Source organism: Dendrobates tinctorius, unplaced genomic scaffold, assembly GCF_039654945.1.
Source record: "Dendrobates tinctorius isolate UK_male_01 unplaced genomic scaffold, ASM3965494v1 ptg000011l, whole genome shotgun sequence".
NCBI lineage: Eukaryota > Metazoa > Chordata > Amphibia > Anura > Dendrobatidae > Dendrobates > Dendrobates tinctorius.
Window position 1 is genome coordinate 31,027,639 of NW_027361679.1, and position 25,869 is coordinate 31,053,507.

The 25,869-nt window shown below is 41.3% G+C and overlaps 1 protein-coding gene across 5 annotated transcripts in view; it reads right to left on the reverse strand.

The window, feature by feature from the left end:
• The window catches only part of SLC4A4 (solute carrier family 4 member 4), a 395,294-nt gene that overhangs the window by 277,145 nt on the left and 92,280 nt on the right, over positions 1–25,869 (reverse strand). The window lies entirely within an intron of this gene.

Genomic DNA, 25,869 nt, shown 5'->3' on the forward strand with positions numbered 1-25,869 from the left:
AGAGGTGTCCTTCCTCTTTCCTGTAGTATGTAAGCTCTGAGGAATCAGCGGGGTTCTTGCTCTCTTCTGTAGAGTGTTAGTCAGCGGGGTCTTCTCTCTCTATTCTGTAGTGTGTAAGCTCTTATGTCAGCGGAGTTCTCTCTTCTGTAGTATGTAAGCTCTGAGGATCAGCAGGGTCTTTTCACTTTCCGCTTATGGTCAGTGGGGCCCTTTTTTTCCTGTAGTATACAAGCACTGAGAATCAGTGGGGTTCTCTCTCTTTTATGTAGTATGTAAGTTCTTAGGGTCAGCGGGGTCCTCTCTCTTCTGTAGCGTATAAGCTTTTATGTAAGAGAGGATCTCTCTCTTCTGTAGAGTCTAAGCTCTGAGAATCAGTAGGGTTCTTCCTCTTTCCTGTAGTATGTAAGCTCTTATGTTAGCGGGGTTCTCTCTTTTGTAGTATGTAACCTCTTAGGGACAGGGGGTTCCTTCCTGTTTCCTGTAGTATATAAGCTCTGAGGATCAGTGGGGTCCTTTCTCTTTCTCTTCTTTAGTGTATAAACTCTTATGGTTAGCGGGGTCCTCTCTCTCTCGCTCTCTCTCTATTTTCGGAGCAATTCCAAACATTGCATAAATTTATTTGGCGCAAATCAAACTTTTGGGAAGAATTTGTCAGAGATGGTGAATTCAAATTTCAAAAGATCTGCTCACCTCATGTTTGTGTATATAGGGTAAGTGATATGCAGATTAAAACAATGCTTCTATTATTAATGTTTTCCTTTTTAAAATGGGCAATGTTAGAATAGTTGGCAAAAACTCAATAAACTGTCAAACAGTTCTCAAAACTTTATCTTAGGGGCCATCAGAGAAAATGTACCACTGTCCAGAGCAGGTTAGAAAATAACTGCTGATGTCTGACTGACTGAGGTGAGCAATAAGAGTATTTTTTTACAACTTTTCTCTGTACCAATATACAAGCAAGCGAAAGCTTATTTACAAAAGGAAATTAATAAGGAGAACCTTTCGCTAGATTTTCTTTAGTTTAAACTGTGCTATCCTCAAATTAATGCTGTTCCACAGATTCTGGAACACTTTTTCTGTGCCCCATTCGGTCCAATGTTATGCCCCCCAGTAATAATGGTGCAAATGTTACCTTCAAGCAACTGGGCATGTAGCAAAGAGTTTTGTTGTGGGCCTTTCTTTTCTTTCCCCTGAGACTGGCCCATTAAAACATGGCCACAGCCACAGAAAAGTTCTGTGGTACCTGCTCAGTTGGTTGAAGAGTATTCCCATGGGGGGGACATAACTTTGGAAGGGAGTGGCACAGAAGAAAATGAAACTGTTCAAGAAGAAACAGTGAAGCAGTGGAAATTAGAACAGATACTTGGTTTAAATTTAAAAAAATAGTGAAAGGTCCTTATTACCGTACCCATGAAGTGAATAAAACCTGAAAATTATTTTTTTTGTTAAAGAATTAGATTGCTCTTTAAACCATTGTTGTTTCTCTTAACAGGGTTCAATCACCACTCCCACTTGACTAATAAGACTCGATTTACATACAAGGAAGAGGGGCCATAAATCAAGAAAGGAGAGGAGCAAGAACAAAAAATAAAAACAGCCAGATTCAGGAAAATTGTGCCATCTAGACTCGATAGTACAGGTACATATGAATAGCAAGTCCTCTTTAAGGTAATATGGATGTTTTATCCTTCAATAGGCCATTAATATTTCATTGTCGAGTATTGGATTTTTTTGGGGAAGTGAGGGCTAAGTTCCTTTCATTGCATACGCAGGTACAGCGCCAAGTACTTAGCTATGGCTTTGCCTAGTTCTGCAGCTGAGTCCTGTTCGCTTTTAGGGTTTGTTCACACTAGTGTATAAAAAAAATCGGTCCCATTCTCTTCCAGAAGAGTGGGACGATTTTTTTCTCACTAATCATCCAAATGAGGTCCATATAACAATCCATTTTTTTTACTCAGCAGCTATTAATCTTTTACATTTACAGTTTTCTATGTCATCTAATTGTAATGCATCTGTAAAAATAGGACGTCACTCTGATGGTCTGTATGGTATGCGATCGTTTTCTCGCACTGTCCAATTTCGGAGTGAAATCACAGCATGCTGCGATTTTTTTCTCAAGCCGAATACAGCTGAAAAAAAAATTAGGCAGATCTGCACTGCCTCATTGAATAACATTGGTCAAAGTGCAATCTGATTTTTTTATCGGATTGTACTCGCCCAATCTATACGCTAGTGTGTAGAGGAATCGGAGCGGTGGCAGTGCACCGCCCAGGAAAAATATACAGTGCAATATGTCAGCAAATATTATTACCTTGTCCACATATTGACAGATCACATGTCTGTGAACTTCAATAAAGGTAATAATATTTTCTGACATATTGCACTGTATACTGCATTTTCCGGGGTGGCGCACCTCTACCTTGCCGATTCCTCTATCCAACATTAATCCGCTCAAATCCCTGGACATGTTCTCTCCTGTTGCCGTCCCCCAACTTCAAAGTGAAGTTGATTCAACAACTATGATGTTCTACTTCTCAAGAGCCACCTAAATTGTATTTTTCTACCTATTCATTTTTATGGGACTGTTCTGCAGTTGAACATTTGTGTCCTAAAGATCACTATTACAGTTTTGGAAACCCCCTCTAAATCATACTCAAGCTTGACATCCAACTGAAAAGAACATTTGGGAGGAGAATAACCCTTATTGAGAAGTCAGATGCTGATTGGCTTATTGGCAGCTGACCAACAGACAGGAACTCACTCTTCTCCTCCCAGGTTCATTCCAGTTGTATGCTAGGTAAAACATAGAGAACCCTACATTTCCCATATGAGGGAGTCCTCTCCATTTAACATTTTAGGCCGGGGTCACACTTGCGAGTGCAATGCGAGAAACTCGAGCATCAATACCCGGCACTGCTGCCAGTACTCGGTTCCGGAGCGTTCAGCTGCATAGAAATACACGCAGCCACACACTCCGGTCCCGAGTGGCGGTGGCAGTGCTGCGTATTGAGTCGAAAGACTCGCGCAAGTTTCTCACATTGCACTCGCAAGTGTGACCCCAGCCTTATGGAAATTACGTCGGTTCTCTTCCTGAAGGTGTCTTTGCTATATGACAGTGCGGCTTTAAGAAACTAAAAATAACAAATAGTCCTGGGGACACACTGCAAAGACACGACAATGTCCTGCTTCGGTGTAATAACGCTACAGATATTATAATTACCGTAGCTTCAGAGCTGCATGTTAATGAATCAGCTTTCACCATTGTGTATATTAGGTTCTCAGCTGCTTGTGACCTCATTGCTTCTGATCCTGCTTCCTACTGACACACAACAAACATTACAAGTGATCCAGATGCTTTGCAAATCCTGGAAACAATACAAGGCATCTAGCTTACTTAATAAGTACACTTATTGTGACGCAGGGCGCATAACAGCATTTGGAGAAGTGCCAGTTCTAAGGAGTGACCTCAGAAACATATACTTACCCTTTGTCCCTTTTAATGAAACTTCCACTGAAGAGCTAAACTCGTCAAACTTGATTTAAAGCACATCCTTCTGAATAGCTCGAATGACATGCCATTCCGGCCTGGGAAGGAAAGTCACAACTGACTCAACTTAAAAAAGGGGTGGTGGTGCTTAGCAGCTTCTTATTACAATCTAATATTACAAATGTGAATCACCCTCACCATATAGTAAACTTTCAATCTCAGAACATCCGCAGAGTAAGAAGGATCAATTAGGCTTCACTCAGATGTCAGGTTATGTTCACACATTGCTTTTTTGCAGAATTATCTTGTTTGCTTTTTTATGCAAATGGTAAGCTGCTTTTTACAGTGAGATTTCAGAAATCTCATGCACACGCTTGGTTCTTTTTTTATTTCCAGACTGAATTGGAAAACTACAACGTTTTCTAAATCTGCAGCAAGTCAATTCTTTCAGCGTTTTTGCTAGTTTTTTTTTTCACCCATAGAAAACAATATGATTGTGCAAAAATATATAAAAGTAACTTGTACTGTAGACAAGTGACACATATAATCTGCAAAAAGAACAGACACAAAAATGCATCCAATAAAGCAGTTTTTTTTGTAAGCAGTTTCTTTACCGCCAAGACAGCAGGTTTTGCCTGCAAAAACACAACGTGTGAACACAGCCTAAGAGGTTCATTTCTCTTTTTTTATTTGAATTTCCGTTTCCTTAAACTACGTCTGTCAAACATGAAAATCAGAAACGTATGGATGGCACACAGATGGCAGGCGGAGGGCATCCAAGTGCAGATTTTTTTCATGAGCCCATAAAATTGCATTGGTGAATTTGATCAATGACTCGGTGCCTTTTGCCAAGCTCTTTCTATCCCAAAAATATGTTTCTGTTTCTCGATACCTAGCACTGCTGCCGGCACTCAGGATCGGAGCGCTCCGCTGCATAGAAATACATGCAGCCGCACACTTCGGTCACGCGTGTCGGTGGCAGTCGGGTATTGAGATGCGAGACTCGTTCGAGTTTCTCGCAACTGTGACCTCGGCCTACTAGAGAGATTAACTGTTGGAACATAAAAAAGATACTACTTACTAGCTGAGAGATTTATCATTTTTAGCAATTTGAGTTTGTTGAAGTAAAGCATTAAAAATCTGTTTTAGTAAAAACAGGCGAGTTCTGGGATGACAGGGTCAAGCCAGTTTCACACATCCATGAAACATTGCCCATTTCACTAAACGGAAGACCACTCGGTCTTGTGACCTCAGATAAGTGCTTCATATTTGCCTAAGAGGCCGTTAACTCGTATCCGAAAATCTAGCGGGGTAATCTGATCCGAGCATGGCCTGTGTGAAGCCAGCCTTATAGTTGGCTCCTTGATGGCTACATCCTCCAAGACAGACACCATGCCATAAATTATGGAAATCACTGACTAGAAACTAACATTAGTGATATGTCCAGATAAGTTACATAATACAAGGCTTAGAAAAGTAAATATAAATTGTGCCATACTTTCCCCATATAAATCGTCCCACCCTGCCCTGCTTTGTCATACAGCATTCCATTTTTCTTCCATAAGTGGCCAATTATAAGGTCATCCAGTGAACAATCAATGCCCTACTAATGCCAAAAAGCTTCCTGTACCATAGAGCACATACCACACTGCTCCAGTAGATCCTCTTTAATTTTAGGTGTCTTGTCCTTTTTTATACAGTAAAAGGGTAGCCAATTTTTTTGTAAAATAAATTCAACACAGTATTTCAACATACAAGAAAATTTTTGACAAGCTGGCCACATGTAGGCATATATGGCATATACATCTCGTTACAGAGTATCACAAAATCTGTGTTTTATTTATTGTTTTTTTATAGACTGGTCAGCTTGCGCCACTCATCTCAGGATATGCTGGGCCAAAAGAAAAGGAAGAACACATCTGCACATAAAAAATTGCATTATGCAGTGCAGTGTGCAGAAATGCAGTCAACATCTATGCAGATTGAAGACCAAAAAATAGTCTATATCTGCACAATAATTGAAGAGACAAGGTCAACTGTGAGCAAAAAAAAAAAACCACAAACAGGATATATGGCCCATCAAAGTATGCTAGCCTGGAGGATATGGCATAGAGTAGGGAGGCACAGGGTCAGATGCCTTGGGGACAATTTTGCTAGAGATGTAAAATTTCATAAGAAAGAATAAAATACTATTTTCTTTTGTTTTTCTGAATGTGAGCTCTTTAGATGGTGATTTGCTAGCTCTGAGTTCCTAGGGCAAAGCACAAGTCCCAAACTTTTGACTGGGTGTTCCAGGTCTCTGATCAAGTGGCCCATTGTCATCAGTGTACCGGCACACGCAGTGCAATCACCGTCACGTCACTACATTGCACCACCTGTGCCATCTTGCCTAAGATAAATGAGTATAAACTTTTCATTATTTTTGTAGGGGGTGAAACAAAGGTGGCATTATCATTTTTTAAGAGGGAAGTAAGGAGGCATAATTACATTTTGTTATGCTTTTTAAATTGGGGAATTCAGGGAGCATTATTTGCTTTAACCCCTTCACCACCTTGCGACTTTCTGTTTTTGCTCCCCTGCTTCCCAGAGCCATATTTTTTTTGTTTTTCGGCAATATGGCCATGTGAGGGCTTGTGTATTGCGGGATAAGTTGTACTTTTGAATGACACCATTGATTTTACCATATATTGTACTGGAAAACAGGGATAAAAATCCAAGTGCGGTGAAACTGCAAAAAAAGTGCAATTCCTCAATTATTTTTTAAATATTTTATTTACCATGTTCACAAAATGCTAAAACTGAGCTGCCAATATGATTCTATGGGTCAATACGAGTTTGCAGATACCAAATATTTTCAGGATCTTTTTTATTTAAGTGGTGAAAAAAATCCAAAGTGTGTAAGAAAAGAAAAAAAAGTTTCTATTTTCTGAGACCCATGGTGTCTCCATTTTTCCTTCTTCCATTTGATCGTATTTTTTAAAACATTTTTTTACCTTTTACTTGTTTCAATAGTCTGCTTAGAAGACTTGAAGCTGCGATCGACTGATCGCCTGTTTAACACAAAGCAGTGCTTCAGCCCTGCTACGTGAGACATAAATCATGATCTCCCATGAACACCAGCAATGGGCCAGTGTTCATAGAAGGTTTATTTTAACAGACTCGGGGGTCTTTTGTAGACCCCAGCTTTAATGACAATCCACCAGCGCCCCGGGATCACGTGACAGGGGCGCCAAGGGGCGTGTCTTATGCCGCTCTTCAGGATCGCTCCAGTTAAATGCAGAGATTGTTAAAATCTGAGGGTGGATCGACCCACGGCTGTTAGAGGCACATGACATCTGATCAGATCATCAGATCAGCTGTCATGCACAGGGAAAGATGCGGGCTCAGTGACAATGACGACCTTGCAGGGAGACAATCTTGGACGAACCTATACATCCAAGATTGTAAAAAGGGAATCTGGCCTAAACATTTGATCTAGCTAAACAATTAATATGGGCATACATACTATATAATGCAGAAAACAGCCCTACCTGCGTGTCTAATATCTGCTATGTTGCTGCTGAGAAATCATCTTTTATCATTTTATATAAGTGACTTCTTCCAGACTCTGAGGAGGATGCTGCTGGTAGATAACTCTGCCTCCAGAGCTTACTTTACATATAGAGGGAGTTACCAGCGTGATATGTAATGGCCGATCTCTCCTCTCCTGATCTCACATCAGAGCTGTATGGATTATAAGGCCGGGGTCACACTAGAGAGGAATACGGATGAGTGAGAGGCGTTAAAAGCACGTATTACACACGGACAAATGATTCTCTATGGGTTTGCTCCCAACAGCCGTATATTTCTCGTCCGTATTCTACGGACCGTGCCAATCGCAGTATGCTGCAATTGTCAGCGTGCTACGCCCGTAATACGCCAATGCAAGTCTATGGGAGTGCAAAAAATACGGATTACACACGGACCTCACGTGTGACTTGCGAGAAATACGCAGGTCTTTTGCCAGATGACAGGAAATGGTCCAATCCATCATCAGGAAGCCTAGACATGCAAATGAGCTCAAAAACCACTCCAGACATCCAGGAAGTACGCCTCCACGGAGTACAGCAGCATCATGGCGCCATATTTCCTGAATGTGGAGATGCTCATTGTACTGGTTCAGGAGCGGCCAGAACTCTGGTACCAACGTGATGCCCATTATGCGAACCGGGCAAGAAAGGAGGCATCATGGAGGCACATATGTCGCCAGATGTTCCATGATTTTGGTGATCGGCCACGTGAGGAGAAGCAGAAACTGAGTAAGTACAAGGCCAAAACTGATTAAAATTACCTCACATCAAAAAATGCATACAGAATCAGCCCCCCCCCCTCCTGTGCTTCTAGTTTTTTCCTCATGAGGCGGGTAGATTTTGATGTGACACATGGTTTGACACTGCCATCATTTGGCCCAGGCCACAAGCTCCTCATCCTCTTGGCCAACCAAGGTATTAAGTGTAGTTACTTGATACATGAACTATTGTGACCCTGTGTATCTGGCCTGGATGGCCCAATTAGATATGCCACCCTGGGTAGAAAGCACACCCCAGAAGGCCACATGCCTAGACTACTGGTAGCAAATGTGACCGATCAAATATGTAATGTAAAATTGAGAATATTTTCTGTCACATTGCAGTGGAAGATGTGATGAAACGCTGGCGCAGCATCCGCGATCAGTACAGGCGGGAACGTCAGCAGCGGTCCAGGAGTGGGGATGCGGGCTACGTCAAACGAAAATACATTTATTATGACCACCTCACCTTCCTCGCCCCTATTCTGGATCTGAGACCGTAAGTAGATACCTCACACCACATTACACCGATACTTTACAGGGCCAAAAATATTAATGTATTTTTGGCCCTGTTCTATTTCATAACAGAACTCACTCCAACCTTACGGATAGAGGAACGGGCTCAGATACAGAGCCCATAATTGACCCTGTAGGGGATGAGGTGGCTGGCCCATCTTCTCCCCCTACAAGAAGCATGGGTGAAGAATCGTCTCAGGAGAACCTATTGCCTACGCCCCAAACCCCACCACCAGGACCGTCTGCTGCTGCACCATCACCCATACTGGAGGAGCAGGGCAACATGAGCAGCAGCCCAACTGCCCAGATCCGGGGCTCCCCACAGCCTGCTGGAACATCCCGGCGAGGACGAAGAAGGCGCCACATCCCTGCCCAAGATACCAGGACCAATGTGGACACAGGGGTCCTAAATTATCTGGCTAGAGTGAATACAGATGATGGGGAGGAGGCATACTCACGTAGCCTGGCCATTTATCTCCGTGCCCTTTCCCATGAGGTGAGGCTCCGTATTTGAGGATGTTTTCAGATCCTGCTTGATGCAAGCACACCCCCCAATACCCCATATGAGCTGTTTGAATATCTGGAGAGGTGGCAGCTTTCCCCCCTGAAATCTAATGCGTGTGAGGCCACCCACACAGATGCTTGCTCAAGCAGGGTCTGAAGATACTCAAATACGTGGGCCTACACCTCACCCCCTTCCTCCCCCTACCCAGCCTTCACAACAGCAACAACATATGTCTGCTTCTAGCCAACCCCACCAATATGGCCACTTTTTCCCACCCAGTGTTGGAGGCTGGTCCCAACCTGGTTGGGGACGACATGGCTATATTGGTGGGTATGAGACACGGGCCTACACGAGCCAACAAGATGCCCCTCTTCATTATTACTTTGGCCAGTACCCCCAACAATCCCAGGAGGAAGGACACTACCCACATCATGGGCAACAGTATGTCCACACAAAGGGCAATGTTGGGCAAAGTAGCCAGCAGCAACCACAGGCTGTTCTTCCGCCTTCTCCTTCCCCAACTTACCACAATTTATAAGGGCTTAAAAACATGCAAATTGTTTACGCATACCGTACATCAGTGTCCATAAGCGGTCTGATGCCAGATGTCCAGTGTGGTTCAACTGGTGCTCTAAATCCCAATACAAAGGAAAAAAGAGGTGTTCTCCATCATCAAAAAGATAAAACTCACATTAGGAAGGTTTTCAAATCATATTAATAAGCCACCATGACAGGCAAGGCTACCTTACGCGTTTCTGACACATATTGCATGTCTGTAAAAAACACAATATTTCACGGCTCTATACTGGTAAAGTCAAAGGCTCAAAATAGACTACTCACTTGATAATGCATAGAAAAGGCGTGCTGTCCTTATTCAATTAGTCACTTTTCTGGCAGCTAACTATATTCCCAAATCAAGGCGAACAGCCTCAATAACATCATGCTCTCTCTATGTATTATCAAGTGAGTAGTCTGTTTTGATCCTTTGACTTTCCCAGTATAGCGCGGTGAAATATAGTCTTTTTTACAGACATGTAATATGTGTCTGAAACGTGTAAGGTAGCCTTGCCTGTCATGGTGGCTTATTAATATGATTTGAAAACCATCCTAATAAATGTGAGTTTTATCTTTTTTATATAATTTTGATGATGGAGAACACCTCTTTTTTCCTTTGGATTCTAAATGTCTAATGTAGCAATTTTATTATTGCATTCTGTTAATTTTTGATATGTGTGAAAATTTTATTTTTCTAAAATGTTCACATCTGCAAAAAGGCCATTTTGGCCCATTGCCCCAGTTTATCATAGGGCAATAATATGTTTGCCTTTAAAAAACAAAACAAAACAAAACAAAAGGCAAAAGTAAAAATTTGTCTAACACACTTTACGTCTCTGTCTCAATACTCAAAAACCATGTCAGCATACTAACATACGCTTACCAATGCAATTAAACAGTCATAGAATCAGAAGGGGTAGAAATATATCTATTTAGACACACATAAAACCAAAAATTATAACATAGATACAGCATGCTCTTGCCAAGAAGTTTCCCCCTCAGGTGACATAAAGAAATTAGTGAAAATATCACGCACTTTGAGCCCAGAGAGCGGTCTACGTTGAGGGTTGATAGGTGGCCTCACCCTACGCACATTGTCCGGCCTACGCACAACACGAGCAGAGGAGGAACAATCATGTATCCTGGTGAAGCTATGAAGAACCACACAGGCTGTAACTACTTCATTAACATTTTGTTCACTCAGCTGAATGTCAGACTGGAGTACCCGACATTTGGCACAAAGTATGCTAAAGGAACACTCCACCAGTCGCCGAGCACGTGATAGGCGCAAGTTAAAAATTCTGCGCCTGTGGTCAAGGTTGCGCCGGGGATATGGCCTCATGACATTGCGTGTTAACTGAAACGCCTCATCTGCCACAAGGACATAAGGAACTGATTCTTGAGTGGAGCCTGGTAGTTGGCATGGTGGTGGTAGATCCAACTGGTTGGTGCGTAGCCGCCGAGCCATAATGGAAGTATTGAAGACTCTAGAGTCTTCCGTCCTTCCATAGGCTCCAATGTCAACAATTATAAACTTGTATTGAGGGTCGGCCAGAGCCAACAATACAACAGAAAAGTATTGTTTATAATTGAAGAATTGAGAGCCAGAGTTCGTCGGCTGACCCACCCGGATATGTTTGCCATCAAGGGCCCCAATACAATTAGGAAAGTGGCATTCCTCCTCAAAGTCCATTGATATCCTCAACCAGTCTTCCATCCTGGGCTCGGGCATAACGTCTTGTCCAGATTTCAATACATGTTGACCTGACTATGCCAGAAATGGTAGATCTTCCAATGAGAAACTCATGGTGGAGGGCGGCATAAGACAGGCCAGTGGACAGGAAGCTGAAGAACAAAAGAAAAGGAAGATTTTAGAATGCACAAATTACAAAAAAACAGGTACATACATAGCAAACTTGTTAGGAATTCAGATCGACTAACACACACATATTTGGTTGCAGAATTACTAAGTGATATTCAGTACATATTACACATAACATTCTGGTCTGTAAGTTGAAACATATGTGGACTAAGATGAGGGCATTAAACTTAGTCCAAGAAGCTAAAAATACATACTTTGGCCAAAACATTATGAACATAGAGAATGTGGTTGTGTAGTACATACCGTATTGTGAGTAGAAGTCGCTCCTCTGCACATATAGCTTTGCGCATCCTTGTGTCCTGAAAGGTTATCCCAGGGTGCACTGTCTCCAAGAGTCGATCAAATGTTTCAAGGCTCATGCGACCGTATTGGTAGAATTTTACAGGATGCTCCCGCATAGAAGAATAGAGGTGGTGAAAATGACCTCTTGTGAGTCGTTGCCTCAAAAGTGGATGTACCCACATGCATCTCCTCCTCCGCGGATCCACTATCACTGGGTATGGTTGGCCAAAACGGCGTGACAAAAGCCAGTTGAAGAGAACCTGCTCAGTTGTGTTGAAACTCAGACTGTTTGCCATGTTGCACATACAACAGCAACACACCTAGTGAAGGCAAGGTCACAAATGGCCAGAATGGAGGCAGCCACCTGTTCCTGAGGCAATAAATATGGTGCAGGCTAATGATTTAAATAGTTAGCAGGCCTCAAAACCGTTAAATGTCCATTTTGCAAGGCTGCGAGAAAATTGCGCCATACAGATTGCATACGGATGCCATACAGATTACATACTGATGCTGACATGCGCAAAATACACGACCGCACCTGGCTTACGGATGACATACGGAGCACTATTTAGGGGACATTCATCCATATTACGCCTGTAAACTACGGACCGTATTTTGCGTCGGTTAGTGTGACCCCGGCCTTACTGACACATCTGCAGGTTCCTCTCAGCTTCAGCTTCTTTCTCACAAGCAGCTAGGGTTGTAATATTGTGACAATGCAGCAGTGCTCAAGAGCTGTAAAAAATGTGATCTGTGTTAGTTCCTTGTCTCACTGGTAACTCCTCTTCATGTAAAATAATCTTACCTTCCAGGCAGCATCCTCCCCAAAGGCTGGGAAAGGTCATTTATATAAAGTGATAAAAGATGATTTCTCCACAACAAGCCATCTGATATTGGACACACAGGGAGGACTGTTTCCAGCAGTCTATAACTATCTATCTATCTATCTATCTATCTATCTATCTATCTATCTATCTATCTATCTATCTATCTATCTTCAATCTATTATCTCTCTAGCTGTTTATCTCTTATCTATTCCCTATCTATCTATCTATCTATCTCATATCTATCTATCCCATATCTATCTATCTATCTCATATCTATCATCTATCTACAGTATTTCTCTATATATCTATTTTTATATAGATTATTTTTATATAGATTGTGAAAATAACTCCCGATGTGTATATCACGGAGGTCACTGATAGATATTCTTACTCCAGAACTGAGTAATGTACTAATCATTATATTTTCAGTGAAGGAGTTAATAAACATGACTGCAGAAAAATACATTTTTACTGAAGTAAAACAGAGGCCTAATGTAATATGGATTACTCATTATGTTAGCATTTCCAGAAAGCGTGGCTTAATAATAAGTAATAACATTATCTTGCTTATACCCCGATGCATTGTAGGAAATGTTATGCAGAAATAGCATCTACATTAGATACCAAGAAGATGAAATCTTTATATTCATATTATCTCTATTCTCGTGACTAACAGCAGTTGTGTTCACTGCAATATTCCACATAAGAAAATGTTCAGGAATTCAGATTATTTATAAGAAGACGGCTCACGTTGTAATGCTCGGGGCATTCTGATTGTATGTAGATCAGCTTGTTTATGGCCTAATAAAATGTGAGTCAAATATCTTATTTATTTTGCGCTTAACATTTTTCACAATTTTCATGACTTTTGCTGAGGTGTAGGGAACTTAAGCATAAAGGCTGGTGATTGGCTGCATCGGTCATACTGTATATCAACACTGCAGGAAAATCAAAGACCAAAGAACCAGTGGTGTGGAATCGAAAAGGAATCTCTCACCAGATTTTTGCTGCCTAACATGAGGGCTACATAATATGAGGTCAGACACCTTGAATTTAGTGATGTGTCACTTACTGGTCTGCTTGCTGTAGTTTTGATAAAATCACTGTATAATTAGCAGATTATCACTAGAGGACTAGTAAACCTGCTGGCATGTAGCCCTCCATATTCGTGAACTCTGTATAACCCCACCTGCACCACTCATTGGCAGCTTTCTATGTATACTGCACATGAGCAGAAAGCTGCCAGTCAGTGGTGTAGGCGGGGTTGTGGAGAGCTAAGATCTGGATCTGCACCAGATAAAACAGGGATTTTATCAAAATGACAGTGAGCAACCTAGAAAGTGATACATCACTAGAACCAGGGTCTCTGGCCCTATGCTATGCTCCTCTCAAATGGGACAGTAAAATCCTAGTGATAAATTCCCTTTAATGTACATGCTGGTGCTTCTTTTATTTTATGGTATTTCCTCCATTAGGGCAATTTTTTTCCAAACTTGGTAAACCCCTTCAACTGTTCCCCCATATGATTTACAAAAAATGTAAAAAGTTGCTAATTTTTTGAAAACAGGCATAAATAATTTGATGAGTTTCACCCTTCATAGATTAAAACGTTGCAGAACTGCTAATTTCTCCAGCAAATAAGCATTACTTACTAAAAACTGGAAAATATTTTTAATAGGGTTTTCTTACTCCACTGAACACATTGATTAGTTATGCCATTTTTCAGTAATATGATATTGGTCTGGCGAATCACTTATTAAGATTTTCTCATGTTGATATAGTTGTCCTGAAATTCTCCTGTAGTGAATTTCTCCCACTGCATTCACATTTCTCTGACCTGAGCTTAGTAAAGCAGCTGTCTATTCCATCTGTAGCGTAAGCAGTGAGTGTTCATTCATATGGGGAGTTTTTACAGAATTCATCAGCTGCACATTCACCATGGTTAAAGTGTTACTGATTTACCAGAAATATGCTGCAGTCATATATGATTAGCGTCTTCTTGATATCACTATATAGATATATATATATATATATATATATATATAGATATATATATACAGCTCTGGCAAAAATTTAGAGACTACTGCAAAATTTTCAGTTTGTATGATTTTTCTCTTTATAGCTATATTTTTGAATAAAATGTAAATTGCTCTTTTATTCTATAAACTACTGACAACATGGCTTCGAATTTCCAAGCACTAAATTTTGTATTTATTTTCAGAAAGTAAGAAATGGTCAAAATAACAAAAAATGCAGTGCTTACAGACCTCAAATACTGTTAAGATAACAAGTTCATAATCAGCTCTGCCTCTAGGAGCCTGTTCTGAACTGTTCTTGCTGTGCACTTCACCCCAGTTGCCATTTGCCATTCCTTTTGTAGGTCACTTGATGTCATCCTGCGGTTGCTGAGGGACATTCGAATAAGATGACGGTCACCCTGGTCAGTGGAAAGTCGTTTTTGCCCTCTTCCGGTCTGTAGCATTGTTGTCCCCAATGTCTGCTGCTTGACCTTGTTGTAATGGACTGCCGTCTTAGAAATTTTACGGATGGAAGCAACATGACGCAAATGGCAGCTGGGGTGAAGTGCACGAAAAGAACAGTTCGGAACAGGCTCCTAGAGGCAGGGCTGATTATGAACTTGTTCTCTTAGCATTATTTGAGGTCTGCAAGCACTGCATTTTTTATTATTTTGACCATTTCTCATTTTCTGAAAATAAATACAAAATTTACTGCTTGGAAATTCAAAGACATGTTGTCAGTAGTTTATAGAATAAAAGAGCAATTTACATTTTACTCAAAAATATACCTGTAAAGAGAAAAATCAGACAAACTGAACATTTTGCTGTGGTCTCTAAATTTTTGCCAGTCGGAATGGGTCGCAATGTAGTGCCCAGTGTCAGAAAGCGTGGTTTGCATCTTAGATTACAGCAGGACAATGACGTCAAACATACTTCATGACACACCCAGAAATGGATGAAAACAAAGTGCTGGAAAGTTCTGAAGTGGCAACAATGAGTCTGGATCTAAATTCCACTGAACACCTTTGGAGAGGTTTTAAAATGTTGTTGGGAGAAGGCACCCTTCGAATATGAGAGACCTGGAACAAGTTTCACAAGAAGAGTGGTCAAAATTCTAGTTGAGAGGTGTAAGAGGCTTGTTGATGGTTATAGGAAGTGATTGATTGCAGTTATTTATTCCAAAGAATATGCAACCAAATATTAAGTGTGATAATAATTCTGTCTGGCCCATTTTTGAGGTTTTGTGTGAAATTATGCTCAATTTGCCTCTTTTCTCTGATTTTTTTTGTGTTGTTCCAATACACACAAAGGAAACAAAATTTGTATAGCAAACCATATGTAATTGCAATAACATTCCGTTTTTGTGTATATATATATACAGTCATGGCTGAAAGTAAAATGAGTCAGACAAAGTTGTTGCTACCTTTCCAAAATTGTAGCTAAATAACTTTGCTTCAAGCATGTGATGCTCGTTTAAAGTTACCTGTGACAAGTAATAGATGAGGACAATATGAAAATCACATCTGAAACCAGATAAAAAGGGGAGATGTTGACTCCATCTATCCATTGTGTTTCTGTGTGTGCAACATTCAGCATGTAAAACAGAAAGAGAATTTTTTTGTTTTGCAGAATGTACCAAACTGTTGATTTGGCCACTCGTCACATTTTTGCTATCTCACTGATGGATTTAAAGATGTATGTTGTGGGTTCACAGCAATAGCTTCCAGATACAAATGCCATAACTAGAAAACAGCTTCAGACCTTTTATCTGATTAATTGATGGTGGATTCATGAAGCAATAGCCCATGCAGTCCATTAAAGAGCTTTTGAGATAGTTGTCCAATTACTTTTGGTTCCTTTAAAAAGAGGCAGCTACTAGTGAGTGAACGTGTTAATCAAGCATGCTCCTGTGCTAATCAAGTATTTTTGGTGTGCTTAAAAAAATGATCGAGTTGTCACAGCTGTATGTCTCGCGGCTGTTCGACAGCTGCAACACATGCAGTCATAGCGTAACAAAACAGGCAGTCCCTGCTTGTGTTGCGGTTGTCAATCAGTCGCAAGACATGCAGCTGTGGCGAGTCGATCATTTTTTCAAGCACACCAAAAATACTTGATTAGGACAGGAGCGTGCTTGGATAACACATTATCCGAACACACTCGTTCATCACTAGCAGCTACATATTGAAGAGCTGTAATTCCTAAACTTTTACTCCTGTTAGGATGTGAATATACATATACAGTGGGGAGAATAAGTATTTGATACACTGTCGATTTTGCAAGTTTTCCACATACAAAGAAAGAAGATGTCTGCAATTTTCACCGTAGGTACACTTCAACTGTGTGGGAGACAGAGTCTTAAAAAACAATCCAGAAAAACACATTGTATGATTTTTACAAAACTAATTTGCATTTTATTGCATGACATAAGTATTTGATACAATAGAAAAACAGAACTTAATATTTGGTACAAAACCCTTTGTTCGCAATTACAGCGGTCAGACATTTCCTGTAGTTCTTGATCAAGTTTGCACAAACTGCAGCAGGGATTTTGGCCCACTCCCCTATACAGATGTGTTACTAACAGTAATGTTTGAGACTGTAGTCCCAGGTCCCTTCAGGCCATTGACCAAGTCTTCCCATGTAGTTCTGGGCTGATTTCTGACCTTTCTCAGAATCATCCTTACCCCTTGAGGCTAAATCTTGCATGAAGCCCCAGATCGAGGAAGATTGACAGTCATCCTGTGTTTCTTACATTTTCTTATAATTATCCCAACAGTTGCCTTCTCACCAAGCTGCTTGCCTATTGTCTCATAGCCCATCCCAATCTTTGACAGCTCTTTGGTCTATGCCATGGTGGAGAGGTTGGAGTGTGATTGAGTGTGTGGACAGGTGTCTTTTATATAGGTAATGAGTTTAAACAGGTGCAATTTAAACAGGTAATGAGTGCGGAGTAGGAGGGCTTAACAGGTCTGTGAGAGCCAGAATTCTTGCTGGTTGGTAGGTGATCAAATACTTATTTCATGCAATAAAATGCAATTTAATTATTTAAAAACCACACAAAGTGATTTTCTGTTTTTTATTCTCTGGTTTCTAGCTCTCATAGTTGAAGTGTAGCTATGATAAAAATTACAGACCTCTCCATTCTTTTTAGTTGGGAAAACTTGCAAAATTGGCAGTGTATCAAATACTTGGTTTCCTCAGCGTATATATACAGTGGGGAAAAAAAGTATTTAGTCAGTCAGCAATAGTGCAAGTTCCACCACTTAAAAAGATGAGAGGCGTCTGTAATTTACATCATAGGTAGACCTCAACTATGGGAGACAAACTGAGAAAAAAAAATCCAGAAAATCACATTGTCTGGTTTTATTTCATTTTATTTGCATATTATGGTGGAAAATAAGTATTTGGTCAGAAACAAGCAATCAAGATTTCTGGCTCTCACAGACCTGTAACTTCTTCTTTAACCCCTTCGCACCCGAGCCTGTTTTTGCCTTCGTGACCGGGGAAATTTTTTCAATTCTGACCAGTGTCACTTTATGAGGTCATAACTCTAGAACGCTTCAACAGATCCTACTGATTCTGACATTGTTTTCTCATGACATATTGTACTTCATGATGGTGGTAAAAATTTTTAGATATGATCTGCACTTATTTGTTAAAAAAATCAAAATTTGGCAAAAATTTAGAAAATTTTGCAATTTTCAAACTTTTAATTTTTATGCCCTTAAATCAGAGAGTGATATCGCACAAAATAGTTAATAAATAACATTTCCCACATGTCTACTTTACATCTGCACAATTTTGGAAACATATTTTTTTTTTTTTAGCAAGTTATAAGGGTTAAAAGTTGACCAGCGATTTCTCATTTTTACAACAAAATTTGCAACACCATTTTTTTTAGGGACCACCTCACATTTGAAGTGAGTTTGGGGGGTCAATATGACAGAAAATACCCAAAATTGACACCATTCTAAAAACTGCACCTCTCAATGTACTCAAAACCACATTCAAGAAGTTTATTAACCCTTCAGGTGCTTCACATGAATGAATGGAATATGGAAGGAAAAAATAAACATTTAACTTTTTTTCACAAACATTTTACTTCAAAACCATTTTTTTTATTTTCACAAGTGTAAAAAGAGAAAATGAACCACGAAATTTTTTGTGCAATTTCTCCCGAATACGCCAATACCCCGTATGTGGGGCTAAACCACTGTTTGAGCACACGGCAGAGCTCAGAACGGAAGGAGTGCCGTTTGACTTTTTCAATGCAGAATTAGCTGGAATTGAGATCGGATGCCATGTCGCATTTGGAGAGCCCCTGATGTACCTAAACAGTGGAAACCCCCCACAAGTGACCCCATTTTGGAAATTAGACCCCCCCAAGGGACTTATCTAGATGTGTGGTGAGCACTTTGAACCCCCAAGTGTTTCACTAAAGTTTATAATGTAGAGCAGTGAAAATAAAAAAATCATTTTTTTTCCACAAAAATGATCTTTTAGCCCCCAATTTTTATTTTCACAAGGGTAACAGGAGAAATTGGACCCTAAGAGTTGTTGTCCAATTTGTCCTGAGTATGCTGGTATGCCATATGTTGGAGAAAACTACTGTTTGGGCACACGGTGGGGCTCGGAAGGGAAGTAGTGACGTTCTGAAATGCAGAATTTGATGGAATGGTCTGTGGGTGTCATGTCGCGTTTGCAGAGCCCCTGATGTACCTAAACAGTGGAAACCCCACACAAGTGACCCCATTTTGGAAACTAGACCCCCCCAAGGAACTTATCTAGATGTGTGGTGAGCACTTTGAACCCCCAAGTGTTTCAGTAACGTTTATAATGTAGAGGCGTGAAAATAAAAAAATCATTTTTTTTTCCACAAAAATGATCTTTTAGCCCCCAATTTTTATTTTCACAAGGGTAACAGGAGAATTTGGACCCTAAGAGTTGTTGTGCAATTTGTCCTGAGTATGCTGGTACGCCAAATGTTGGAGAAAACTACTGTTTGGGCACACGGTGGGGCTCGGAAGGGAAGTAGTGACGTTCTGAAATGCAGACTTTGATGGAATGGTCTGTGGGTGTCATGTCGCGTTTGCAGAGCCCCTGATGTACCTAAACAGTGGAAACCCCCCACAAGTGACCCCATTTTGGAAACTAGACCCCCCAAGGAACTTATATAGATGTGTGGTGAGCACTTTGAACCCCCAAGTGTTTCAGTAAAGTTTATAATGTAGAGGCGTGAAAATAAAAAAATCATTTTTTTTCCACAAAAATGATCTTTTAGCCCCCAATTTTTATTTTCACAAGGGTAACAGGAGAAATTGCACCCTAAGAGTTGTTGTCCAATTTGTCCTGAGTATGCTGGTACGCCATATGTTGGAGAAAACTACTGTTTGGGCACACGGTGGGGCTCGGAAGGGAAGTAGTGACGTTCTGAAATGCAGACTTTGATGGAATGGTCTGTGGGTGTCATGTAGCGTTTGCAGAGCCCCTGATGTACCTAAACAGTGGAAACCCCACACAAGTGACCCCATTTTGGAAACTAGACCCCCCAAGGAACTTATCTAGATGTGTGGTGAGCACTTTGAAACCCCAAGTGTTTCAGTAAAGTTTATAATGTAGAGGCGTGAAAATAAAAAAATCATTTTTTTTTCCCCAAAAATGATTTTTAGCCCCCAATTTTTATTTTCACAAGGGTAACAGGAGAAATTGGACCCTAAGAGTTGTTGTCCAATTTGTCCTGAGTACGCTGGTATGCCATATGTTGGAGAAAACTACTGTTTGGGCACACGGTGGGGCTCGGAAGGGAAGTAGTGACGTTCTGAAATGCAGACTTTGATGGAATGGTCTGTGGGTGTCATGTCGCGTTTGCAGAGCCCCTGATGCACCTAAACAGTGGAAACCCCACACAAGTGACCCCATTTTGGAAACTAGACCCCCCAAGGAACTTATATAGATGTGTGGTGAGCACTTTGAACCCCCAAGTGTTTCAGTAAAGTTTATAATGTAGAGGCGTGAAAATAAAAAAATCATTTTTTTTCCACAAAAATGATCTTTTAGCCCCCAATTTTTATTTTCACAAGGGTAACAGGAGAAATTGCACCCTAAGAGTTGTTGTCCAATTTGTCCTGAGTATGCTGGTACACCATATGTTGGAGAAAACTACTGTTTGGGCACACGGTGGGGCTCGGAAGGGAAGTAGTGACGTTCTGAAATGCAGACTTTGATGGAATGGTCTGTGGGTGTCATGTAGCGTTTGCAGAGCCCCTGATGTACCTAAACAGTGGAAACCCCACACAAGTGACCCCATTTTGGAAACTAGACCCCCCAAGGAACTTATCTAGATGTGTGGTGAGCACTTTGAAACCCCAAGTGTTTCAGTAAAGTTTATAATGTAGAGGCGTGAAAATAAAAAAATCATTTTTTTTTCCACAAAAATGATTTTTAGCCCCCAATTTTTATTTTCACAAGGGTAACAGGAGAAATTGGACCCTAAGAGTTGTTGTCCAATTTGTCCTGAGTACGCTGGTATGCCATATGTTGGAGAAAACTACTGTTTGGGCACACGGTGGGGCTCGGAAGGGAAGTAGTGACGTTCTGAAATGCAGACTTTGATGGAATGGTCTGTGGGTGTCATGTCGCGTTTGCAGAGCCCCTGATGTACCTAAACAGTGGAAACCCCCCACAAGTGACCCCATTTTGGAAACTAGACCCCCCAAGGAACTTATATAGATGTGTGGTGAGCACTTTGAACCCCCAAGTGTATCAGTAAAGTTTATAATGTAGAGGCGTGAAAATAAAAAAATCATTTTTTTTCCACAAAAATGATCTTTTAGCCCCCAATTTTTATTTTCACAAGGGTAACGGGAGAAATTGGACCCTAAGAGTTGTTGTCCAATTTGTCCTGAGTACGCTGGTACGCCATATGTTGGAGAAAACTACTGTTTGGGCACACGGTGGGGCTCGGAAGGGAAGTAGTGACGTTCTGAAATGCAGACTTTGATGGAATGGTCTGCGGGCGTCATATTGCATTTACAGAGCCCCTGATGTACCTAAACAGTGGAAACCCCCAATTCTAATTCCAACCCTAACCCCAACACACCCCTAACCCTAATCTCAGCCCTAACCATAACCCTAACCACAAACCTAACACCAACACACCCATAACCTTAATCCCAGCCCTAGCCCTAGCCCTAGCCCTAACCCTAGCCCTAACCCTAACCCTAGCCCTAGCCCTAGCCCTAACCCTAACCCTAACCCTAGCCCTAACCCTAACCCTAGCCCTAGCCCTAGCCCTAACCCTAGCCCCTGCATTTTTTTTTTTTTTACTTTTTTTTTTATTTTTGTCACAAGATCGCTGCCCTGCGATCTGACTCATAGTAATGCCACTTCACCTCTGATCATCTGTCAGTGTGAGATCAGAGGAGAAGCAGTGTTACTATGTGACAAGATCGCTGCCTGGCACATAATAACGCGACTTTTCCTCTGATCTCACAATGACAGATGATCAGAGGTGAAGCAGCGTTACTGTGTGACAAGATCGCTGCCTGGCACAGCTGTGCCAGGCAGCGATCAGCTGTGCCAGGCTGCTTCACCTCTGATCAGCTGTCAGTGTTAGATCAGAGGGAGAAGCCGTGTTACAATGAGGGAGATCGCCGGGAAACAAGCAGCTTTCCCAGCGATCGCTCCCATTGGCTGCTGTGACGCTGACGTCATCGGGACCTGAACCAATCAGGTCTCGATGACGTCGGGGGTCCCAGCATGCATTGCGCACCGGGATCCCTGCGTTGTAAGGTATGTGGGGGTCCCGGGGGGCCAAAAACCGCCGACAGTAAATAAACGTCGGCGCTGCACAAAGCCCAGCAAGCGCCAACGTTTATCTACTGTGGGCGGTCGTGAAGAGGTGAAGAGTCTCCTCTTTCCTCCACTCATTACCTGTAGTAATGGCACCTGTTTAAACTTGTTATCAGTATAAAAAGACCCCTGTGCACACCCTCAAACAGTCTGACTCCAAACTCCACTATGGTGAAGACCAAAGAGCTGTCAAAGGACACCAGAAACAAAATTGTAGCCCTGCACCAGGCTGGGAAGACTGAATCTGCAATAGCCAACCAGCTTGGAGTGAAGAAATCAACTGTGGGAGCAATAATTAGAAAATGGAAGACATACAAGACCACTGATAATCTCCCTCGATCTGGTGCTTCACGCAAAATCCCACCCCGTGGGGTCAGAATGATCACAAGAACGGTGAGCAAAAATCCCAGAACCACGCGGGGGACCTAGTGAATGAACTGCAGAGAGCTGGGACCAATGTAACAAGGCCTACCATAAGTAACACACTACGCCACCATGGACTCAGATCCTGCAGTGCCAGACGTGTCCCACTGCTTAAGCCTGTACATGTCCGGGCCCGTCTGAAGTTTGCTAGAGAGCATTTGGATGATCCAGAGGAGTTTTGGGAGAATGTCCTATGGTCTGATGAAACCAAACTGGAACTGTTTGGTAGAAACACAACTTGTCGTGTTTGGAGGAAAAAGAATACTGAGTTGCATCCATCAAACACCATACCTACTGTAAAGCATGGTGGTGGAAACATCATGTTTTGGGGCTGTTTCTCTGCAAAGGGGCCAGGACGACTGATCCGGGTACATGAAAGAATGAATGGGGCCATGTATCGTGAGATTTTGAGTGCAAACCTCCTTCCATCAGCAAGGGCATTGAAGATGAAACGTGGCTGGGTATTTCAACATGACAATGATCCAAAGCACACCGCCAGGGCAACGAAGGAGTAGCTTCGTAAGAAGCATTTCAAGGTCCTGGAGTGGCCTAGCCAGTCTCCAGATCTCAACCCTATAGAAAACCTTTGGAGGGAGTTGAAAGTCCGTGTTGCCAAGCGAAAAGCCAAAAACATCACTGCTCTAGAGGAGATCTGCATGGAGGAATGGGCCAACATACCAACAACAGTGTGTGGCAACCTTGTGAAGACTTACAGAAAACGTTTGACCTCTGTCATTGCCAACAAAGGATATATCACAAAGTATTGAGATGAAATTTTGTTTCTGACCAAATACTTATTTTCCACCATAATATGCAAATAAAATGAAAAAAAAAACAGACAATGTGATTTTCTGGATTTTTTTTTCTCAGTTTGTCTCCCATAGTTGAGGTCTACCTATGATGTAAATTACAGACGCCTCTCATCTTTTTAAGTGGTGGAACTTGCACTATTGCTGACTGACTAAATACTTTTTTTCCCCACTGTATTTATATATATATATATATATATATATACACACACGTTGTGTGTGAAGATAGATAAATAGAATAAGACAAATAGAATTTAGATTTGGATTGACCTCCATTTACCTTCAAAATAGCATCACACCATCAATTCTTCTAGGTACACTTGTACGCAGTATTTGTAGTAACCCGGCTGGGAGGTTGTTGCAAATATCTTGGTAGAACTAACCACATATCTTCTAAGAATGTAGGTTTGTGCAAATCCTTCATGTAATCCCACACAGACTTGATGGTGTTAAGTTTAGGGCTCTGAAGATAGTTCTTAATTACATTGGCTGTATGTTATCGCGCTGCAGAATACATTTTGAGATAATCAGACATTTCCTTGATAGTATTTTCAGATGATGGATAATTAAAAACTATCTTCATCGTAAAGAAGAATAAGGAGTTTTGAAAGTTATGATAGTGTAGAAACATAGCCCAGATCTCAGTATCATCGATTTTGTTTGGGATTACATCCAGAAAGAGAGGATTTGTGCAAGCCTACATCCACAGAAGATCTGTGGTTAGTTCCCCAAGATGTTTGAAAAAAATTCTATAAATACACTATATATGACCTGCACCTATTTTAAGTAGACTGAAACCCTTATAGATCCCTAGTATATAACAGTAGTGAAAAAATGTGTTTTAAAGTTAAGCAAAGATAGGTCTATAGCTAGGAAAGAGGGGGCTTATAAATTATGTGCACCAACTTCTGAGTACCAGGAGGGGCACCAACCATTGTTGCAAATAAAAGCCGTAGTTAGGGAAAACCTACTGGCACTACTGCCCTAGTTTAGAAACAAAGAGCACAGAGCATTCTCTTTATCCACATATAATATTCCAAACCAAAGTCTCTAGACATGTTCTCCAAGAAAAAAATTTCATATGATGTATTTTACAGACTAAAACCAGTTTTTGGTCTGATATATGAGACATATGTAAAACTTTAGATGGTTTCATGCAGAGAATAACGTGTCTCATACAAAATGTGTGGTATAGGAAGAAAATATATTATCAGTGTTATTATTCTACTACATTTCGTGTGTGTGTGTGTGTGTGTGTGTGTGTGTGTGTGTGTGTGTGTCTTTAATTAAAAGAGCTTCACCAACTTATCTGGGCCAGATGACAGTCTTAAGAACTGCTTAAGAACAGCTTTATTTTCTTTTAAAGATATAAATCTCCTTCAGAAAATAGTGATTTCCAGTCCCCTCTTAATGGGAATCATAGTATGAACAGCCATGGGAGTCACTCCGTAGCTTTCATTACTACATGTAATATTGGTATGGGCACCCTTATTTGCGTTTTACAAGGTGTCACCTCTTTGTGGTACTACTTGTGTGTAAAAATTGAGTCCTCAGAGTGTTTTAAGAATGAGAAGCTAAAATGTCCTACTAAGATAGCCACTAGCTACTTCAGACAAGTCTTAAATCCTTTTCCAAAGCCAACACGTCAGTACAAAACAGGTTGCACCATGTCCATTGTACAAGTCAGCTGGAAGTAATCATTTTTAGGGCTTTAAATCTTTTACTTATATGGAGCATTACTGAAATCTAAATCCCCGTCACACACAGCGATCTTGCTAGCGAGATAGCTGCTGAGTCACAAGTTTTGTGACGCAACAGCGATCTCACGAGCGAGATCGCTGTGTGTGACACTTATTAACGACCGGCCCCCCTGCCGGGTATCGCTGATCGTCCTGGAATGGCCAGGACATTTTTCTGATCGCTGGTCTCCCGTTGGCCAGCACACATCGCTGCATGTGGCAGGCGGGAGACCAGCGATCAGCGAGCTGGAGCTGGTAACCAAGGTAAACATCGGGTTTCTAAGCGCCGCGTGGTGCTTAGAAACCCGATGTGTACATTGGTTACCAGCTCCCTGCACCAGCGTGCTGGTAACTAAGGTACACAGTGGGTAACTAAGCGATGTGCGTCGCCTGTATTACCCGCGTGTCGCTGTGCTGATCGCTGGTAAAGCTGCCTGTTTGGCAGCTCACCAGCGATCATGTAGTGACACACCAGCAATCCTGACAAGTTCACATCGTTGTCGGGATCGCTGGTGAGTCGCTATGTGTGACGGGGCCCTAACTCTTTCACAAAAGTCGGCTGGAAACATTGTACTTTGCCTACTAAACACATCAGCATTTTTTCTACTGTGATCCTTTTCTCATTAATTTATTGTGAAACATAAACTT